General features: G+C 31.7%; 1 protein-coding gene across 4 annotated transcripts in view; it reads left to right on the plus strand.

The window, feature by feature from the left end:
• The window catches only part of zmiz1a (zinc finger, MIZ-type containing 1a), a 249,704-nt gene that overhangs the window by 145,700 nt on the left and 83,578 nt on the right, over nucleotides 1–20,426 (plus strand). For all 4 annotated transcript variants that reach the window (XM_087278069.1, XM_087278070.1, XM_087278071.1 and 1 more), the window contains exon 4: nucleotides 7,737–7,789. The gene's annotated coding sequence lies outside the window, so the exon portion shown is untranslated. The remainder of the gene's footprint in view (nucleotides 1–7,736; nucleotides 7,790–20,426) is intronic.

The raw sequence follows: 20,426 nt of genomic DNA on the forward strand, positions 1-20,426 counted from the left end.
GTGTTGAGCTCAAGCAAAGAGCTTAGAATCACGAAGAAGTGACACTCAATAGAAGGCTCCATTGCAACAGCAGCACCCAGCTACGGCCCCACAATTCCGCCATTTTGGAGTGAAAGCAATCGGCCGTCCATTGGATCTTATTGCTTTCACGATGACAAGCTGCTGCTTTGTTTTTTATATATTTATTTAAAAAATGCATTAAAGCTGAGATACAACCTGAAAGACGACAATACAACGTTTACTAGCGCAATTATCAGCACTTTTAATAGTTTATTTTACACACTTAATGTTTATATTTTAACTCAGTTTTAGGTGAAATTACTTTAAATGACTTAATTTTATTAGTTTACGCATTGGTAAAATATAAAGTAATACTGATGGTCAATTAAATTAATCAGATTTTTAAAATGGGATGTTAATAACAGACTGACAGTACACTTTTTGTTGCACTGTTATGTTTTAATCAGGGCTTTATTTGTGCTGGAACATGCTGAATCCGGATCCGGCACCTCTGAAATCTGATCCGGCACCTCATTTTACTGATCTTCTTCCTCACCTGCCGTCCTCCCCCGTCCGCTGTTCACTTTCCAACCCTCTTCACTTTTGTCTGCGACTACCACCCCCGACCCCGGCTCATAACTGACGTCCGCGACACCTCTCCGCCATCCAACGCCCTGTTATCCCCCCCACCCCACTCTCCACTTTCGTGCACGAAACCTCTACAGCCTCGGATAACATGTCGGATTCGTTACTCCAATCTTTTCCGGGACCTCGCAATTCACAAATTAAGCACTGGTTATAATTGTTTATAGTATTTTTTATAATAATACGTTTTTTTTGTCAAACGCCACTTTGATTGAATTCTGACATACAAATTCATCATACATACGTGTAACCGGTTCTGCGTTGCGTTTTCTTTGTTTTATTAAGGAATAACCAGTCGGAGATCTGCAGTTGTGACGGCTCTTTACTCACTGAGAATAAACCAAAAAGCACAGCTTTTACAGTGTGTCTTCGCCCTTACAGCTTTTCTCTCCCATGCATAGTCAGTGCAGAAAGGGAAGAGATGGAGAGAGAGATAGAACAAAACTCCAAACAATATTAACAAAGTGACAAAACATACCTGAGAATAAACCAAAAAGCACAGCTTTTACAGTGTGTCTTCACCCTTACAGCTTTTCTGTTAAAAGTAAGGTGCAATGCATTTTAGCATTCACATGCTTCAGTTAGGCTAAAGTTAATCAAAACCTCAATTTAAGTGATAGCACAAAAATAATGAAATATATGTGAAAAATAAAGGTTTAAATATTATTTAAACATGAAAACTAGCTTTAAAAGTTATTTATAAAGTAAAGATGATTAAAGATTAATTGGAGCTTAGCAGACACCCACCTCTCCCATGCATAGTCAGTGCAGAAAGGAAAGAGGCGGGCGCAAAACAGGAAATTAAACAGCGTGAGCTCCCTTAGAAATTTAAAGGAAAAGACACACACTAACAAACACCTCAGGTACACTTACTAACACATTAGATAAAATACATATTTTGTGTAATTCTATACTTAAAGCGAATTATAATTTTCATACCTGTTACATACACACATACATACACATCTATGGTAATAATATTATTATAAATATCTCCTGATCTGATTCCAATAAAACACAAGGGGGATTCTGAAGAGACATCAAGTTGAGGATCTCTTTGAGCAACTCTAAAAGAGGAGTCATTTTTTAAGAATGGAAAAGATGTTTAATACTCATTTTTACACCACCCTAATTTAAGTAAAACCTAACTCAAGTAATTTAAGTTATTTTGTTAACCTTACTTTCGTAAGTTAAACAGATATATTTAACTTAGTCTTGTCAACATTTCGAAAATATTGTTTAAAATGTTGCTTTTCAATGGGGTGTATGAATATATAATATTTTATCTCATATTAAACTCATTATTATTCTGTTTTTGAATTATTTCACTAATATTATTATCATACAATAATAGTAATATTAATATGTTCATAAGATTTATTTATAATACAGATTGTAAAGCAATAGTTGTGTCTATTATCTGAAAGACTGGCTTTGTTTACCAAATAAATAGATCTAATTGGTTTTGCATTGTAAACATTAAAGAAAAGTTAAATTTATAATTTGTTTATTTCATGTATTACTGTAAGTTTTTAGTTATGATACTTCTAAACACAAAATTCTCAGCAGAAATAGTAAAAAATGTCTGCAGATTCTGTCTGATAATAGTAACTCATACATTTCGTTTCTGAAGGTGCGCACTCCAAAGGAACAAGATCACGACAGCAATCTCATTTATGGCCTTTCTTGACATTATCATCCTCTGGGTAATGATCGTCAGATCGCGCTGCTCTTCTGAAGTAACCCACAACTTGGTCTTGATGGAGAATCTTCTCCAAAAATGACAGCGACTCTTTGTTTACAAGTGTGTGTGCGGTTAGTTAGTAGTTGCTGTAGTGTGATGTGCGTTTGACAGGATTGACAGTACGTCATGTTCGTTTTATACAGATTACAAAACCAAAAAAATAGTTATTTTCAAGTATTGTTGGTTTAAAGTACAGATTTCAAGCTTCATTTGAATGTATTTCTTTTATCTGTATAGCAAGTATTTGCTAAAATTTCAGTGCGTCTGTTGACCACCAAACTGTCATAAAAGCTTACGTCAGGTCCAGGCTTCACCCCCGAAACAATCTCAATTTATAGTGATCGATGGTTGGCTCATGTACTAGCAGGCGGGACTTCATTCGCCATACTGACCATTACACTTTTCCCCGTTCAAAACTAAATGAGTGACGTCTTGTGTATAGTCTGATACAGTCTGATAGAGTTTTTAATTTTAGATTAAAAGGGCAAACTGTTTTGCACTTGTTTTTTTCTTTCTTAATGACATGCACAGATGAATTGTCCAACTCAAAACTAGCAACTTGTGCTAACAAGATTAATATGGTTAGTTTGATTTCATGTGCTCTTTAAGACTAACAAACTGATACTAACATTTAAAAAATATTATTTTAATTTCACCTTTAAAGTTGGTAGGAAATAGAAGATGCTGATATTCAGTGTGCAATAAATCGTGATAATGTACATGATATTGTTTATGTGTGATTTGATAGGATAGTGTGGTTTAATATCTGGAGTGTTGTGTATGACGTGTCTGTTTGTATTGAGTTGGTGTTGGTTAATGATCAGCCGGTCGGTCGGTTAATGGGAGATAGTGAAGCACGGTGGGCTGGTGATCTTCTCTGAGAGGGAGGACAGTGGCATGACGCTAATGGCCTCGGCGCTTGTGTGCGAAGGCTGTTTGTCATGGCCATTCATGTCAGGGTGTAATTGGTTTACCTGGCCGTGTGTGTTGTGAGGGTTGTCTGCATAGCTAAAAACAAATTACCTACTGCTGACCTTTTGGTTGCACAGACCGCTTGGACACACAGAGGAGATGGGAGAAGGGAGTGTGTTGGAAAAACAGGGTCTGAGTGGTATGATCCTGCCATTACTTGGCTCGCTGCTGTTTGAAGGACAGTGTTTAAAGGAGAGAGGCTGTTAGAGATATTTTCAGAGAAAGTCCACAACGTATTTTATTTTTTGTGTGTTTTTTTATTTGTTTTGTGCTTTGCTCTTTTGTTTCATTTGAATTTTATTTTACATTTACTTTTTAATAAAAATGTATATTTTAAATAATATTTGATATCGCTGTGCAGTCCAAAAGTGCATTGCTTTTTAAATAATGATGTGAAATTTTAAATGTTATATCTTTACAAACATAAGGTATTTTTGATTTGATATTTAGAATTTGATGAAGTTATAATATTGTTTCTATTATAATATTACTCATCTTTTAATATGGAATATGTTGACATTGTGGTAATATTAATAATATAATATAAAGTAGAGAAAATAGTTGTAAAGCAACACATCTGTTTTATTTTATTTTATAAAATTTAGTTTTGTGTTTTTTTTATTATTATTTTATTGGAATTTTATTGTAAATTTAATTTTAATTTAAGATTGTTTTAAATAACATTTTGTATTGTTGTGCAGTCCAGAAGTACATTGGTTTTTTAAATATAATTTATGTAAAATTTAAAATGTTATATCTTTACAAACATAAGAGAGTAATATTATTATTTTTATTATAATATTACTCATTTAATAATAATACAGTGCTCAGCATATACAAGTACACCCCTCACAAATCTATCTTTAAAATTCAGATTTTTAATAGGAAGCTATGCAATACTTTATCTGTACTTATACATTAGATCAAATACGTTAGCCAAATCTGGAGCTTATCTAACAAAATAACCTACGACAATAATCCAAAAACTAGTACACTCAAATTTATATGTTATGGAAAAATATTAAATACAAATTTTAAAAAAGGAACAAATCAAGAGATGCAAAAAAAAAAAAAAATAGTTAAAATTTTGTAATTTATAACAAAGTAGAGAAAATTGTTTGTGATGCAGCATGCCTTTCATTTTAATAAATTGTGTTTTCTTTTTTGGTTTGCTTTATTTGAATTTTATTGTATATTTAAATTTTATATTGTCGTGTGGTCCAAAAATACATTGGTTTTTAAAACATTTTTTAATGTTATTTTTGATGTTACATTTAATGTTTATATAATGTTTTAATATAATGTTTTAAGGTTAAATTAAATTATTAATTTTAAATGTTATATCTTTACAAACCTAATATTTTAATAGTATTACTTTTATTATAATAATACTCATATATTAATATAAAATAATATTGACATTATATTTTAATATGCATATTATCATAAAGTAGAGAAAATAGTTTGTGAAGCACCACATTTGTTTTATTTTATTTGATCAAATTTTGTTTTGTTTTTGTTTTAATTTTATTAGAAATGTATTGTACATTTTATTTTTTATATAAAGTTATGTTTTAAATAACATTTAATATCCTCAATTGATCCACAAATACTGTATTTTTTAAATACATTTTAAATGCTATATCTTTACAAACATAAAATATTAATATGCATATTTTCTATTATATTGTTCATATATTAATATAAAATAATATTGACATTATATTTTGCTATGCATAGTATCACAAAGTAGAGAAAATTGTTTGTTAAGCAACACATTTGTTTTATTGTATTTGATAAAATTTTTATTTGTGCTTTTGCTTTGTTTTGTTTTGTTTTTTTATTTTTTATTAGAATTTTATTGTACATTTAATTTTTCAGATAAAGTTATATTTTAAATAACATTTAATATTGTCAAGTGGTCTAAAAATGCAGTTTTTTAAGTACATTTTATATATTATATCTTTACAAACATAAAATAGTAATATAAATCTTTTTATGATAATGTTGCTCATATATTAATATTTAATAGTATGTTGACATATTTTTTATTAATATTATTATTACATAGTAGAGAAATAGTTTGTAAAGCAACACTTCTGTTTCATTTCATTTTATTTTATATTTTATTTGATATATAATTTTTATTATATCGTCTTGATTTAGTTTGTAGATTTGTCCTGCTGATCAGCTATATGCTTTCTTTCGTCCTAACCCATGTTTGAGTGCCCTGATGGTATTTGTGCAAGTATGGTTTGATGGCGCGTGTTTGAACGAGGGTTGCCTTTGGGGATATTTATTTGAGTCAGTTCACAGCATGCAATGTTTTAAAAGGAGCAGCGGCCCAAACGTCTCTCACAGACCGGCCGTCCCATGCTCAGTTCGACCATTTGTAGATGAAGGCGACTGCTGCTTTTGAAAAGCACCACTGCTCTGTTTGCACCACTTATCTGTCAAGAGCAGTAAAGGGGAAGAGAGGGATGCCATAATTCCTGGCTTCCTGCATGAAGGATACAATATCCATTTTGGTGACAGAGTAGATGGGCCTCAATTTAAATCTTAATCCGCGGGGGACGAGTCTCCATCAGCCGGGTTGATTCTGTGAGCTGCAGGCGACGCCACACAAGTTGATGTTCTTTGTAAATGAATGGTGCTTTTCTCCATCCTCTGCTTGCTCAATTCTGTCTTTACTGGCATGTGCGGATGACAAAAGCACACAAGACCCGATTTGTTCTTGTTTTTGTCATTTGCTAAAAAAAACACTTCCTGATTTTCTCCAGGACTGCTGATTAATTGCTTATTTGATAGAAAACAGAACTGTTTTTGAATATCATTACATTTTTAATTCACACACCCGTGCACACACACATACTAAATTTCATTCAATATTAACATCATAACTAATATCATGAACAAAATCATTGTTAATAATTGTTGCTAATAACCATATGTAAATAAAAACAAAACATAATTGTTGTTATTATTATTTACTTTTAACATTAATAATTTATAAGGAATCCAAGAATTTTGTGTAATCTAAATAAATTTTATTCAATTTTTATTTAAAAAGTTTAGTAAAATACAAATATAATATGTAGTTTATGTAAATATAATACTTATAACGCTTGCAAATTTACACATTTTCAAATTATATTTATCTTAAACAATTATATAAAAATTATAATAAATAGTGACAGCTGTCTTGATACCATAATGGGGAAATGAAGTTTCTCAAGGAAACTTTAACTTCATAAAATGTGAATAATAAAAAGCTTCATAAAACATTAATGTAATATAATCTAATTTAAAAATATTTTTTGATTTAATATAAAGCTTCATAAAATGTAACGATAATAATAATAATAATAATAATAATAATAATAATAATAATTATAATAATTATAATGATCATTATTATAACTTTTTTTAAGGCCAAGCTTAAGACACCCCTTGTTTAAATTGGCTTGTCTAATGTATAGCACTGACACTTCATTATGTTTTAAAGTTTGCTGTGTTTTATTGATATTTCTTGTATTGTTTTGCAGCGTCTCCTTTTCTGTTGTGTTGTGTTGTGTTATTAAATTTGCTTTTACTTGTGTAAAGCACTTTGGTCAACCTTGGTTGTAGTAAAGTGCTATATAAATAAAAGTTGATTGAAAAAATGTCTTTGTTTCTTTGTATGTGCACTACCTGACAAAAGTCTTGTCATTGATCCAGTTGTAAGAGCAACAAATAATCACTTGACTTCTAGTTTATCATTTGGAAAAGTGGCAGAAGGTTGATTTTTCTGATGAATCATCTTTTGAACTGCATCCATATCATCACAAATACTGCAGAAGACCTATAAACCCGCATGGACCCAAGATTCTCATAGAAATCAGTCAAGTTTGATGAAGGAAAAATCATGGTTTGGGGTTACATTCAGTATTGGGGCGTACTAGAGATCTGCAGAGTAGGGGTCAACATCAACAGCCTGAGGTATGAAGACATTTGTGCTGCCTGTTACATTAGAAACCACAGGAGAGGGCAAATTCTTCAGCAGGAGAGCGTTTCTTCTCATACTTCACCTCCACACATAAGTTCCTGAAAGCAAAGAAGGTCAAGGTGCTCCAGTATTAGCCAGCCCAGTTACCAGGAGTCATTTGTATGAATGTAATCGTCCAAGCTCATGGGAGTCATACATAAGATAAAAGAAATTAGTTATTACAACTGTTTACAAATGTGTTGTAAAAAAAATTTTTGTTTCTGTTAAACAGATGCTCTGTGGAGTATACAGCGGGTGTAATAATTCAGGAGAGCCAATTATTCTGACTTCAATGTAACATGACCTAGGCAACTGATTAACAGTTTTTTGTTTGTTTGTGTTTTTCAACAGGTCTGAGCTCTACTAAAGCAGACGAGGCCTGGCCAGAGGACCATGTGCTAATTGTGAGTTTGATGTCAGTCAGTTTCACATTGATCTCATTAGCTGTGTCATCCGCCTGCTTTCCAAACGGCGAAAACCTCTCTTCTAACCTGCTGTACTCCGTTCTCTAGTGCTTGTAAACAGGTGTAGCGGTGATGAGCTATAAGCATTGATCAGTCTGTTTAATTAGTGAGTGCAATAATTAAAACACTGTATTTTCAGCTCGCTTCATCACCATAACGAAAAAAAAAATGATAGAGAGTAGCAGAGTTGCACCTTATTGACAAGTTCTATTCCTGGAAACAGTTTTTTTTATTCTCTGCCACTAATAGTTTCTTTTCATTTAATTGGAGTTTTGTGCTAATTAGATTTGTCTTATGAAACAGAAGAAAACTCTTGCACAGTGGGAGCCGCGAGCAGGAGGTCGGATGTTGGAGATTTTTGGTCTCACTTGTGAACAGTTGGAAAGTGTGTGACTGTTTGATTCATCCTTTGCTTCTAATCTATTTTCTGGTTGTATATAAATCAGGGATACGTCTTTTAAATGAGATGTGCTTTTATTTCGGTGCTCACTTTTCATTTCGATGCAAATTTTATGACTTAGTTGATACAAAAACAATCATTCAACCACTTATTAAAATAATATAGGCCTACTATAACTGTATTAATGTTATTTTCTTTTTTTTTAAAAAGTGTTAAGATACTTTTCTAATGCATGGTACGATGTTCGATTTACTTGCAGGAGATTTTTTACTGTGTTCCACATTTGGGAATTTTTAAAGTACCTTCCGTTACAAAAACACACCATTTACACACTGCTGATCACTAATTGGTTCAATAGAATTGTTACTATCAGTGTCATGACACTAGACACCAGAGCCTGCAGCCACTGTTGTATTTTTGGTTCGCACTAATTCACTTTCACTATGGAAGTCAATCAGCCTCCCCTGGAAATGCCATTGACTCTGTTTTATGGGTTGGTTTGTCGTGCATAGGTTTATGTTTTGTTTATGATGTCCCTCACCATAACCTTTCGCGGTCTCACGGTTTCATGGATTTTTTGTGCAATTTGACATGCTTTTTTAACAGCGCATGTTTGCAAGTTTTCTCCCCAGGTTGGACTTCTAGACAGACAGAAGTTACGCGACTGTTTAAACGAGAGAAAAGTGTGAAAATGTAGTCAATAACTATCTGAGAAAATAGTGTAGTGAGGGGTTTTACAGCCTTAAAACATCTAGAATAATTGTAAAAAATAAAGCTGACTAATTCGTGGATTTCATCTACTGTATTGCGGGTGATTTTTAGAACGCAACTCCTGCGATTAACAAGGGACCACTATATATATATATATATATATATATATATATATATATATATATATATATATATGTGTGTGTGTGTGTGTGTGTGTGTGTGTGTTTGCATCTATATAAAAAATATGTAAGTAGGAAAAAAGTATAAAACATTTTATAAAAAATAATTAAATAAAAAATTTTCTGCATGTTACAGTAATATATATATTTCTTTTAATACTTTAATACTAATTTTTTTTTTCCAGTTATGATACTATTACAATTGTTCATAATAAATACTTAAATATGAAGAAACGGCAAACTGACAAATTAGAAGGATTTCCAGAGGATCATGTGACAATCTACGTTAAACTAATGGCTATAGCTAACGTACATATTCAACAGTTATTTTAAAATCACAGTAATATTCATCAATCTTACTCTTTTACTACATTTTTGGTAAACATTCTGTAGTCTAGGTCAGCAGAAACTGCTTTCAAAACCAATTTGAAACAATCCAAAGATTCCATAATTCATATAGGAACTCCTACAGCATTGTTCTTTTGGTGTGTGTCACTTGGTTTCTCTTTGATTGGAGGTGAAATTTATACACAAATAAAATCTAAGTGAGATTAATAAAATTATATGAGGTTTGTAAACAGCCACTCTTCCCTGTAGATTCTGGCTCTGAGTTGAGCACCAATAATGCCTAGAGCTTTTGTGCAGATGTGTATTGTTTTTGGAGAGAGCTCCTGTCCTTCAGCATACATGTATATGTGTGTGTGTGAAAAACCAGAGCCCAGCAGCGATGAACTGCAGCCGCTGATGCTTCAGCACTTTTACAGCCGGCCTGAAACAGAAGGCCGAGGAATTTCTCAGCTTACCTATTCAGCAGTAGGAGCCCTGAAGTGTCCAGCACCAGCCAAAGCTGATCTGATGCCTGCAGGGTTCGCTTTACACCAGCCTGTCAGCCCCGCTCCATGAACCCATTTCAGTTCTGCTGTTGGTCAGAAGTTTAGGGATCAGGAACTATTTTTATTGTTTGGAAAAACTTCTTTTTCCTCACCATGACTGCATTTATTTGATCAATAACTGTTTTTCATTGTTTTAGTATGTGTTATGCTGTAATTTGTTCATGGAGTTCTAAAGTGAATTATTTTATTCCAGTGTTCAGTGTCAGAAATCTTTATGATATGCTGATTATAATTTTTTTTAATACTGAACATATGATAAGTTTTATAAGGATTGGTTGTTATCACGGGTAATTATTGATAACGATATCTATGTTGATATCCATTTTTTCCTCCTTCATACATAGTTTTTTGGAAATTGTATAAATATTTAGCTTTTCTTTGAAAATAATTATGGTTAATATCACCCTAATCGCATTTAAAGTTAAAGTTGGTTTTGACATAATATATGTGCGTGTATTAAATCATGATACATACATAGAAACCTATAAAAGATTATTTTGTTAAATAGATATTTACATTTATATATCATTTGTATCATATACATATATAATTTCTATCTAAACATTTTCTATCAACTTTTATTTTGGATGAGATTAATCACACTTAAATTTTCCCAGGACTAAAAACAATGCAAAAAAAAAAAAATTTTTTTTGTTTTAAATTTTACGGTTAGACAGTTTGATTTGGTCTTGATTAATGTAAATACATCTTTAATGGTAATTTTGAATGCCATTGTATCCCAGTTTCCACAAAAATATGAAGCAGCCCAGCAGTTTTTAACCCTATTTAATAATAATAATAATAGTAATAATAATAATAATAATAATAATAATAATAATAATAATAATAATAAATATTAATTGAGCAGCACATTATCATATTAAATTGACTTCTGAAGGATCCTGTAAGGCAAAACTAGCTTTAACTCACAGGATTAAATAGCATTTTACATTTACTGCCAATAAAAAAATCTATTGTATGTAGAGCTGCATGATTCTGGCTAAAAAGAGAATCACGATTTTTTTTGCTTAAAATAAAGATTACGATTCTCTCACGATTCTGTAGATGTAAAATAAAGGTTATTATGAGCAGGCTATTATTATTGTGATTTCTCAAACATATGGTTAAACAACAGTAATAATATTATGTGTAATATCTAATTCAAATCAAATGTTGGTTATTAATGCACAGTGAAGTGATGACATCAGAATACAACTATAATATAGACCTTTTTTCTACTGGTAAATTCAGAAATTTTATCGGTATCAGATTCCCTCAATTAAATTAAATTCAATTCTTCAATTCAACTCTTGCATTATATTCAACATTATATAGGTTAGTTAGAGTAGCCTAGTTATACTGACACTGTTAAACATGTTTTCTCATGCACAACATGAGTTCGCTATGAAAGAAAAACATATTAGACGCTTGTCGCAATCATAACTCTAAAATGTGATATGATTATTTAAATGATGTGCACGTTTTCGGTTTTATTTTCACTGCTAAGTGCTGTTAATACTTTCCACGCGGCTTCCCAATGCTCACTCTGTGCCACAAACCGAATGTTATTTACAACTTTATTACCTGTTATTCACAGCCTATGCAGGTTCTGTTCACTAAAGTAGACGCGCACGTCTATCATAAAGTAGGGCACGCGCCCGCCCGCCCTCACTGTGGTAACAGCTCATGGTCAGCAGCTCACGTCATGTGTGATTTGGTGGTCGTAAGACAGAAATGACATTTATGAGTTAATTAAATCTTATAAATACAGTATGTGACTCTTTCAACAGCATTTGGAGGTGTCCATCTGACGTAAAACAATGTGAAGACTTGTGCGGCCACCTTTGCTTCTTTCCTGAACTTGAAAATATAATTGGCAGATTCGTAGAAATGCCAGATTAAGATTGTCTAGGGGGTCGAATCAAGATCGCGTTCTTTTTTTCGATTAATCGTGCAGCTCTAATTGTATATAAAAATGTTAATTATTTTTACTGTATTGGTGTTCAAATAAATGCAGCAGTGACCCCAAACCTTACCATGTTGTAAATTACTCTCTTTTATTTTTTCTTTCTTGTATTAAAACGTCTGGCCTGGATGTTCTCCTTTCCGCTGTCATCCTAAATTAGAAATCTCCAGATTTATGCATTCCTACAAAAGACCACATTTTCTTCCAGCGATACCACAGAAATAATAAATTGGTGGAGTAAACTCCCAGCCAAATCTCATTGTAAATAAGCAAATTGATATGTAAACGTATGAAATCTCGTAACTTTCACAAGACAAGCGTTCTGTGGCTTTTGAATCCATTTGAAGAGATATTTTATGCTGCTAGATGCTCAGACACTAATGCACATCAAGGCAAGGAAGCTACTATTTTTAGATGGGAACAGTACATAAGATTCACAATCATGTGTCTCACTGTGACCTGATTTTTGAAGACTTACTGACCATCCATTCATAACCACAGCCTGAAGTAAAGAAAAAAACCTACAGAAACAGATGGCGAACAGCAGTGTGTTTGATCAGCTTTACTTCAGCGACTCTCAAACTGTTGGGCTTATAAAGGAAACAAAATGGGTAGTTATATTTGATTGAAAATTGGTAATGCTTTTTGGCAGGTCTTTTTTTTCCAACTTTCTTTTATATTGATTTTAATTATATCACAAAAGCCCAGCAACAATACAGAATATTAACGTATCCATTATATAATATTTCAGAATGTACTTTCTCACCCCAACATTTCTTAAACAGTAATGACATTTAAAATATATTATAAAATTCAATAAAATACAATACTAAAAAATAATATATCAATATATATAAAAATAAACCACAACAATAACAATAATAATCATAATAATAATTAAAAAAAAAAAAAAAATATATATATATATATATATATATATATATATATATATATATATATATATATATATATATCTTTTTAAAATTCAGATCTGTAGTGTTTGCTTTTTGCTGGCTGTATGTGAGCAGAGTAATACAGAAAGGGTAAAAAGGCTGTACGGGTGCTGATATACTTAAATATATCACGGCTATCCGCCAATCAGATTCGAGAACCAGACAGAACTGTTGTATGTGTATATATATATATATATATATATATATATATATATATATATATATATATATATATATATATATATATATATATATATATATATATATATATGTATATATATATATATATATATGTATATATATATATATATATATATGTATATGTATGTGTGTGTGTGTGTGTGTGTGTGTGTATATATATATATATATATATATATATATATATATATATATACATATATATATATATACATAATTAAAAATTATATTTTTGTAAAATGTTTCTACTTACAAAATTAAATTATTTACAAAATATTTTAAAAGTGTAACCATACAACTTTCTAATATATAAATATACGTTGTAAATGTGCAGTTTATAAATTACAATATTACCATAAGGTCCACAAAATACAATCGTTTCTAAACCATCACATGACACTGAAGGCTGGAATAATAAGCCTAATGATTCACCTTTAAATATAAGAAAATATATTTTCAAATCTTTCGTTGTATCATTTTAAACTATTAAAGGGCACATATTTTACCCGCTTTTTAAAGATTTAATATAAGTCTTTTGTGCATCCAGAATGTTTCTGTAAAGTTTCAGCTCAAAACACCCATCAGATTATTTATTATACCTTTCAGAATATTGGTATTTTCTGCTCTGAACACAATGTAGTTGTTTTTGTTGCCTGTGCCTTTATTGCTAGTTCTCCCCACCCACCGTTCCCACGTACCTGTGTTCCTCAATCTCCACCTCAGCTGCATCAGAAAAACAAAACAGTGACAGACATGAAGGAACGTAACATTTGTGAGAAATACTATTTAGGGCTGGGCAAGTTTTTGATACATTATAATGGCACCAATGTGCTTTGGTTCACTCTCTGTATGAAGCAGGTCGCACACCAGAAGCGCCGCTTGGCAACGCACCACGCAGCACCATACAGCATCATGGATTTTAGAATTCTAAACATAAGTTTCTATACACACACCGGTGCCGCCCAGCCACGATTCAGGACGCAGTTCAAATTTGCAAAAAATACCTCTGTATTCCTGCAACTGCAATATTTACACAAATATTTTTGTATTCAAATCTTTTGCAACGATATTTAACTTGTGAATCTGTTTTACATTTATTTACACCTTGTTGACCAATTTATGTATGTCATGGCCATTAAAAATACAATGATCCTTAACCAGATGGTTTTTCAAGTTACTTATAAAGAGAATGTTACTTGAGAATGTTGTTGTAATGTTTTAAGTTGACTTGTTACACAATAAGAAAAAAATCTAAATCGTGAATCGGTCAAACTTTATAAAATTGCCAAATTGCCCAGCCCTAACTACAGTAATAACGTTTCCAATGATTATTTGATGTATTTGTTGTGGAGTTAATTCAAGTCTTTCTGCGTGTTCTGCAACACACACAGCGCACACGTTTAACTTTGCACTTTTTTTTGCACAGCTAATGTGACTGCATACACATTAATATCCACTGCTGTATTTTCATCCGTTATGTAATGTACAAAATAACCCAATCCAATCAATATCCAATATCCAATATGCAAAATCCAATATGACTGTGGACAATACCTACACGCAGTTCTGTCAAATCAGCTTACAAAAGAAGATTTTCGTCATAGGTGCCCTTTAATAATATTGCTGTGTATAAAATATATAGAAAAAAACTTTTGATTTTATGCAGTTTATGTATAAAAGCACCCTTTAATATAAATAAATATTTAATGAAACTATAACAAAAAGTTTGTAAATTTGTTATTGATTAGATTTAATATTGTGTTATGGATTGATAAACAGGAGGCTTTTGGCGTTAAGATGTGCATTAGTTAAAATCATTGGCTATCGTTTAGAGTTGGTTGGTAGTTTTTCCATCGTTTTGCTTGACAGCTTAACACTTTCATTACCTGAAAAGTTTAAGAAGCATTGTTTTATAGAGGGAGAAGAATCACACCAAATACTGCTCCACCAGTAGGAGACTCGATCGTCTTTGCTGATTTACAACTCCTACCACCTGAACTCTAAGCGGTTTGGAAGCTCTTCCTGGTTTATTTACACAGGACCATCCAGGCCCGGCAGTTGGCGAACTCTGACAAATGAGCGAATCTCAGGATGAGCCAGAGGAGGCTGAGAGAAGACTGTCAGGAATGCTGGACATGCTTTTACTCAGCTTCACAAAGACACACACACACACACACACCAACAGCCATGCCTGAAAGTCTTGGCCAGTGTGTTGATAAGAGCGAAGGGTTAAACTGTGAATTATGCACATGGTGATTTGTTGCTGTCTGGAGCTGGACGGGCCAAGCGCCACACAGAGCTCTTATCTAAGATAGCTGGAGTTTTTCACAGCTCCGCTCTCGAACCTGCGCTGTGAATCAGAGCTGAAGTGAACAGACTGAGGAATGAGAGCAGAAGGAGTGTGAGTTCATCAAACACCCCAGAAACACAGTCTCTGTCAAACCCCCACCCCCCTCCAGCGTATTCATGGCATGATGGGATTGTCCTGGAGTATCTGGTGACACATACCTGCCATTGTAGAGACCCCTGGCACCGTACTGCTGTTCAATATTTATAGACGCCAAACGCTCTCTAATATCAAATAGTTTAACAGCTGCAGACGATTTCCAAACTGGCTGCCTGGTTTTTGGGAAGCAGACAAGCCACAGGGCTAATTGCAAGTGGAAAGGAGTTCATTTTCTTTTTATATCTGCTAATTAATTGATTTTAAAGACTGATGGTGTACTTGTGTGCAAATGCTAAGGCAATTTTTGCTCCTACATTTCTGAGGGAAATGTATATAGACACTGTATATAGACACATATGTATATATGAATTTTATATATATATATATATATATATATATATATATATATATATATATATATATATATATATATATATATAATGCTGTTGTCAATGTTCCTTTCTAAATTACAGGGAGGGGTGGTCAAGCTAGTTTACATGGGGCGCTAGCCCACCCTAACCATCCCCTAGAACTGCCATTGCTTGTAAATAGGGATGCAATGATTAGAGATTTTGGTTGTACGAGTATAGTCTGAGGAATAATCTTGGTTTCAGGGTTATCACGATTATTTTGCATTCATTAATTTCAAAACACTACTAGTTTTGAAAATCACATGAAAATCACATATTTTAAAGTGCTATTTATTGCTGCTCAGTAACTAAACAAATCAGCACAAAATAATAATAAAAACAAACAATAGTCCATTTCTCTTTTAACTTAAAATAAGTGAAAAAAATAATAATTTTACACTGTATGACAGAACAATAAATAAATAAATAAATCTCAGTCTAATTACACATTAGCTAAGTATTTTTCTTTTAAAGAGAACAAAAGTGTCAAAGGTTTCTGAACCTGTTTGTGTAATATTACTTAACTGTTCTTAACTGTGCCTTTTTATTTCTTATTTTTTTCCCTCTTTGGAGTAAAATTTTTTTTATTCTATATAAAGTATTTAGCTGACCGTTCAGATCTTGGCATGTGACTCGTGGTGCCCTCGCAGCATTTTTTTAAATGGGCATGCCTGGAAAGCGCCAGCACGTTGTGCCGCTCGCTTCTCACGTGCCTTGTGCGCATTCATCCCAATCAGGGCGGATTTAACCAATAAGCAAGGCCGCTTAGGACCCCAGGGGACCCCCAATAAATATCTAGAAGTATAAATTCTACCTAGAAAACTATATATAACATAGTTTTCTACCATATTTTGTATGGTGAAAGTTACTAATACAATTTTAACGTAACTAAATTTTATTTGATATACAATCAAGTATAATATTAGTATAATAATGTATTATGTATTAATAACATTATTATAAAAAATAATGTCCATCATGGAGCGGTCCAGCAGTAAAATAGATGAAAAAAAAAAAAAAAAAAAATATATATATATATATATATATATATATATATATATATATATATATATATATATATATATATATATATATATATATATATATATATATATATATATATCTGCCCCTTTTCCCAAAATGTATGTGCAAGCCGTATGCCTTCATTGGAAATATAGAACTTGCAAGCGCAAAATATGTGAAATGTGAACGGTCTCAGCTATAGTTAATTCAGTGTGTGTGGGTATAAGCTTTGATGTACAAGCTCAGAACTTTAAAGCGCATAGTTGGCATAATTTGGCTTAGTTGCAGCAGTTTTGTTCTGTGCAGAAACGCAGTGTTGAGAAAGCTTTGCAATTAATAAACCGTGACGAATTAAAGTACGGTTAATAATAGTGAACTCGGTTAATCATTACATTCCTACTAGTAAATGCAGATGTTTTCAACTTTTAGGAGCTTCAAACTTATATTATTATACTTATATTGTGTAGCATTTGAAAAATGTTGAAAATGTCAGCATTTTAAAAACTTCTATGCTTAAAAGAGCATAGCCTAAAAAAGCAAAAACAAAATTCCGAACTGACTCCAGACTAGTAGAAAAAGGTGACTCTGTGTTGGCATCATGCGGTGAGCTGATGAAAAATGGCTGTCAGCAGCTCCCTCGTGAGAAGATCTTCCCCTCAGGTGAGAAATTAAAGTGGATATTATCTGCACAGCGGCCCAGCAGCGGATCAGTATGAGGCCAGGATCCATTTTGCTCACCGCACACAGGAAACGCTGGCTTGACATTATTTTCAGGGCGGCCATACACTCGCCCTCTGTTAGTGATGTGCTTTTCATTCACCTACTCAAGGGCAAGGTCAAACCCACTGAGGTCGATCCGATTCTACAGACGTGTAAAGGAATTGTGAGGAAATACAGTGGCTGAAGAATCAGTGTTGAATGATATCAGGTGTGAGCATTCATTTGAATTATAATATGGGTGGCTGTTAAATCAGTGTCAGTTAACATTTTTTGTTGTAAAAAATAATATTGAAATACTGTAGATAATAAACTTTTTTGTATGTGTGTATTGGTTTGGTACTTGAAGTTATTTTGAGAAGCATTGACAAAAAATAAATATCAATTGTATATAAATATATATAAAACAATAATAAAATGATAAAAAATGATAAATGTAAATAGGAAAAAGTACTAAAAAATAAAATTAATAAAATAAAGACAAAAATTATATATTTTATTATATTTATTATTTTATTATTTAAATAAAATAAAAAGAAATTTACTAATGTATTTTTTACATTTAATCTATTCTTAATCATTTATTATTTATTTTTACATAATATATATATATATATATATATATATATATATATATATATATATATATATATATATATATATATATATATATAAATAAAGATGTTTTTAATAATGTTTTTATACATTTTTGTATTTATTAAATTTTTTAATGAAATAAAAAGTAAAACATGAGCAATCAAAAATGTAAAACAATTAGGATTATTTTTTATAAACAATATTTTATTATTTGCATGAATTTAATTTTATATTAAATTTACATTTGCCAACATATATATATATATATATATATATATATATATATATATATATTTTAAAAATAAATATATAGAAAGCCTTAACAAGGTAATTCGGTTAATTAGACAATTTAGGTAAATTAGGCAAGCTCTGCAGCCAATCGGGATGAAAAAAATCTTAAGGGGACTAATGATCAGCGGCGGATTTAACCAATAAGTGAGGTAAGCTGTCGCTTAGGGGCCCAGGAATATAATTTTTTATTATAAATGTCTAGAATAAATATCTAGAAGCATAACTTATACCTGTAAACTATATATAACATTGTTTTCTATCATATTTTGTATGATGCTAGTCAAACAATTAAAACTTTAATGTAATTAAATATTCTTTAATATTTATTGTTATATAATACTATTATAATGATGTAATGTAATAATGTAAAAAACATTGTCCACCGCCCCCAAACATGGAGCAGTCCAGCTGTCAAATTTATTTAAAAAATGCATTATCATTGTTAGTTGTAAACTCATTTTAAGAAAACTAATCATTTAAAATGTAGAGATGGCATTAAGAGAAAACGTATAAAAGAAGTTTGAGGGATATAAAAAACAATTAAATAAACACAAATTAATTAAAAATGAAAAGGGTGCATTTTAGGACTGTTGGGCCCTATGGCTGGAATTTCTTAAACTGTAAAATATTCAACCTTACATTTACAGTAAATTACTGGCTAATAATTTCATTACTTTCACTGTAAGGTACTGTGGGTAAATTCACAGTAAATTACAGGAAGGTAGTACAAAATACCAGTATTTCTAAATACCAAAAAGGGCCTGTACTAGCATAAAAGTTCATGTGTGTTCATTTCTATGTTGAATAAAATCAAGTTTGTAGGAATTCCTATAACTAACATGTAAAAGATATAGCCCTTTTTAATGGTAATTTGCTGTAAGAAAGAAAAAAAAAAGAGTTAAGTCTTGTAAAGTGATAATAATGTGATTTACTATGCAAAATTACAGTAACATATTGTGACATTCTGGGAATATTTTACAGTGTAGGGCACGCAAATCACTAAATCTTCCCCTGCTAATGATATTAACCTTTCAAGGCTGCTTTTATTCCAGGATTTCTCCACAAGGAAAGAAATATATAATTTATATATTTCCTTAATCTATTGAACATCCTCACTTGGGAAATATTTAAAAAATTCTAAACCTTTCATAAAATTTACTTTAAGTAACATTTATTTCGATAAATGATACCTGAACACCAAATATTACATATTAGAATGATTTCTCAAAGATCATACAACACAGATCAAGACTGATGTAATAGCTGCTGAAACATTACATGTATATTTGAATAAATCAAGATCAAATTTGAAATGAAAAGACTGATTTTGAAGATTTCTAAACACTCAAACAAGTTTGTGAATGCTTTTGGTGGAAAATTTATATTATATAACATGGATATTTAAAAAATAATATCGAAATATTTTTGTAAATGTGATAAAAACACTATTTGAAAAAGTAGTAACATCACATGCCAAGCATAATACTGGAAGACCGTAATGGTCGGCCACTAATTAAAATTGTGAATGGGGTGCAGTTTGTGCCTGAAATCTGCCTTTCTGTCTGTTTGTCCTTATGCCCTCCTCTCTCCATCAGCTCACAGATGGGCCACAACAACCTTCTGTTCCAGCAGCAAGATCCCAACAAATAATGAGAAAGAGAAACAGGTAGAGAAAGGGGAACAGAAAGAAGAAATTAAAGCGAGGTGAGCAGAGAGAAGAGAGAGAGAGGTGAAGGGACAGAAAAGCAGACTGGAGTCTCACTGCCTTGTGACCAGAATGAAACAGAAAGCCT

This window comes from Danio rerio, chromosome 13 (genome assembly GCF_052040795.2).
Source record: "Danio rerio strain M-AB ecotype USA chromosome 13, GRCz13ab, whole genome shotgun sequence".
NCBI lineage: Eukaryota > Metazoa > Chordata > Actinopteri > Cypriniformes > Danionidae > Danio > Danio rerio.